This window comes from Schistocerca cancellata, chromosome 5 (assembly GCF_023864275.1).
Source record: "Schistocerca cancellata isolate TAMUIC-IGC-003103 chromosome 5, iqSchCanc2.1, whole genome shotgun sequence".
NCBI classification, from domain to species: domain Eukaryota; kingdom Metazoa; phylum Arthropoda; class Insecta; order Orthoptera; family Acrididae; genus Schistocerca; species Schistocerca cancellata.
In genome coordinates, this window is record NC_064630.1 from 392,592,101 (window position 1) to 392,595,751 (window position 3,651).

Genomic DNA, 3,651 nt, shown 5'->3' on the forward strand with positions numbered 1-3,651 from the left:
CTGCATAATGGATGAAGGAAAACGCACCCGGGAAGGTGTCCTCGCCCAAGAGATGGAGAATGATCGTAACTGCAAAGCCACAATGATAAAGGATGCTGAAGGTTTCAGTGCATGGGACTTAACTGCTGAGGTCATCAGTCCCCTAGAACTTAGAACTACTTAAACCTAACTAACCTAGGGACATCCCACACATCCATGCCCGAAGCAGGATTCGAACCTGAAACCGTAGCGGTCACGTGGTTCCGGACTGTGGCGCCTAGAACCGCTCGGCCACTCTGACTGGCTGGAGTTATTGTCTGATGGTGTCCTAGATCTGCTTGAATGAGGACAGATCTAGTTATCAACCAAGCCAAGGCAACTTGTCAACATTCTGTACAGCATGTTCAGTTATGACAGCGATGTGTCGACGAGCATTATCCAGTTGAGAAACATCCCATGGAATGCTGTTCGCGAATGACAGTACAACAGATCAAATCACCAGATTGACGTACAGATTTGCAGTGAGGGCGTGTGGGATAACCAGAAGTGTGCTCCTGCTGTCATATGTAATCGCACGCAGACCATAACTCCAGATATATGTCCAGTGTGTCTATAGGTTGGTTGCAGGCACTCAACTGGTATTCTTCTAACACACAGCCATCACTGGCACCAAAGCAGAACCAGCTTTCATCAGAAAACACCAACCAATGACAACACTGAAGCCGCAAATGGCGGTAGTCTGGAGTCAGTGGAATGCACACTACAGGGCATCTGGCCTGAAGCTGTCTTTGAAGTAATTCATTTGCAACAGTTCGTTGTGTCACTGTGGTACCAACTGTTGCTCCAATTCCTGCTGCAGGTTGTGGGCTTACAAATATAAAATGTGATGTCGTGGCACTCAACTACGTACCCTCCGACTCAGAGTTGAAATATTAAAATTTCTGGCTGGTTTCGTTGTCCAGGGGCTGGGATACGTAGTTGCCACATTACAAGCCGAATACTGCTGAGTCTACAGTATACAATATGAATATACACATAAATCGAATGGTCGAAGGTTCCTACCACTCAGCAATTGTGAATTTTGAATGTTACATAGAAATTTATAAATGAAAGATTGCAATTAAATAAAATATGCAGATACTATTTTAACGACTTTAAATGATGAGTACGATGGCGGAAGTACCTTTAAGAATGCCTTTATTACTGTAAAACACATATTGGTGTCGATGGTCCAGCAATTAAATATTCCCACATCACATAATTAGTTATGAGCAACAACATAGCTCACGAGATATTCACTTCTAAACGCATACTATGTATTCACTGCAGAAGCCATGGAAATCTCACAAGTGCACAGGTCGGCACTACGAAATATTTCTATCTCTCGTGGCCACGTGCAAACTGCTTCACTCTCCAAGTCTTTCCCACGACCGTGCGTCCGTCGCACCGTACTGTCCAGGACTCTCCGTCCAGCACCTCCCGTGTCCTGTGCCGTACTGTCAAGAACTTTCCCATGTCCTCCTCCGTACTCCCATACAGTCTCTCTCTCCATTAACAAGCGGTGTGATTGGCTAGAGCGCTCCCGCCATGTCTCCAAGCCAACACACACTCACAAACATAATGAAACACATTCCAAATACTGGATTTACATTTAAATAACTTGAAATTAAACAAATATTCCTACAGCTGGACTATAAACACGCTCTAACACACATTATTAAATGCATAAACAAATTAAATAAACATATATATGAAAGGAATAGCAATAAAAGGTAGGCCAGTAGCCTAATGTATCTGTGCTTTCTAAAACACAGTAAATACTTAACCAATTTTTTCATGAATAGTATATATCGGATATAAACAAAGACATAGACGAATAAATATATTTATAAGCATGCTGCTACCGTTTTTTCGTGTAGCTGTGGAGTACATATGGCCTGACATGATCAATAGTAATCATCCACTTTGACCTCCAATAACTCATGTACTATTCAAGTTACATGCCTGTAATTCATACCAATTTAGGTTTACACTAATATTTTTGTAAAGACATGTTGATCGACAAAATCGGATGAACCGTTTAGATTTTGGAAATTCGTTGCTGGGTGTTACTTGTATAATTTATCGCCAGATACTAAACTTTAAACTAATAAAGATATTGAAAATCTGATTACACCATCAGAATTGTTGTGCAAATAACGGTAATGTACATGTTTCTTTTTGAGGTATCATGATTCATCTGGCTACTATTAATTTCTATACCAACTTTGAAATGTCTGCTATGATGGTTTCACAAAGTCCGCCATCTTTGGCACTCTCAGCATACAAGCCTCTTTCATCAACACAGCATCACCAAGGAATTCCCAGCCACGTGGTCGGCCTGGACCCCGGCTAATGTTTGGCACCACGCGGCGCGCCAAAAGGCGCCAGTGCAGCCAAGCCAACTCCGAACTTAGAATATTTTCAGGGCGCCACAACTCGCACATTTCCTCACAAATTGCAGTACAACACGCCAGAGCCATATCCGAACATGATGTTCTTCCCTCTTTGTAGTGTCACAAGACCATCTGGAGCCAGTCTTCTTGCATTCGTATATTCCCACGACCACTGCTGCCAGAAATCGTGTACAATAGCCACATTCCTGCTAGGTCTTTCTGCAATATCGCAGAAGGAACATCCAGCTTCTCATTGGCCTATTACTCGACCTCTTTCAAATTCAGTGAGATGTTGATAATGGCATCTTTGTCGCATTAAAGGGATTCTTGATCAATTTTAATTCACCAGGTCAAATATCAAAGGTAACTAATGATCACATCCGTTAAAGTGTGTATTTAAAGCAAACCTGATTTGTATCCTCATAGTGGTGCTACTAGAGCTACTATTATGCGACTGATGCGAAATTTGAATAGGCATCATGTTTCAGATGTAGAAACACGCCTACCAACTTTCCTTTATGACGTACATTTCCTTTTTGGCGTTGCAAATTTTTGTCCTTTTGTGTAGTATTATCCATGTGAAAGTGTAAGAATAGAATTTCACTACCACTGGTGGAAAAAGTAGCAAATAACAATGGTGAATATTTATATCAATGAGAAAAGTGAAACTCCACTGATGCTCTCCCCATCTTTTGTGGGTGTGTAATCATAAGGGCTACAGCAAAGTCAGTGAAAGGAGAGTCCTGACAGTTGCAGTGGGCTTGGGGTGGCTGCTTTGTGTTTCTATCTCAACCAATCACATAACACAACACACCAGTGATGTCGCAGTTCTGTAGACAACTACTGTTCCCACCTTCTACAATGAACTGGCATTCACTGTTGCATCAGTAGTTGTTGTAATGCAACATGCCTCCTGGAAATACGTGGCCTCAACAGCAATATTCTATAACACCTTGCCACTCTAAATTGGCAGACAGCTTGTCATCAGACTGCAAAAGAAGGCCCCTGTGGAATATAATACCCTGGAGCATATTTAAGCTCTTATGGGGCATGATAGTGACAGAAACATCTCCCAGCTTGTCACAAGTGAGTAATGCCCATGACTGGGCAGAGGATGCTGTTTTTATCAAGACTCACCCAGACCACATTTTGGACAATCCCTCCACCTCCCCAAACTTGCCCTATATATGCTCCAGAAAAAACTGAGGCTTCATTGACACAAAGGAGTCCCCATCAG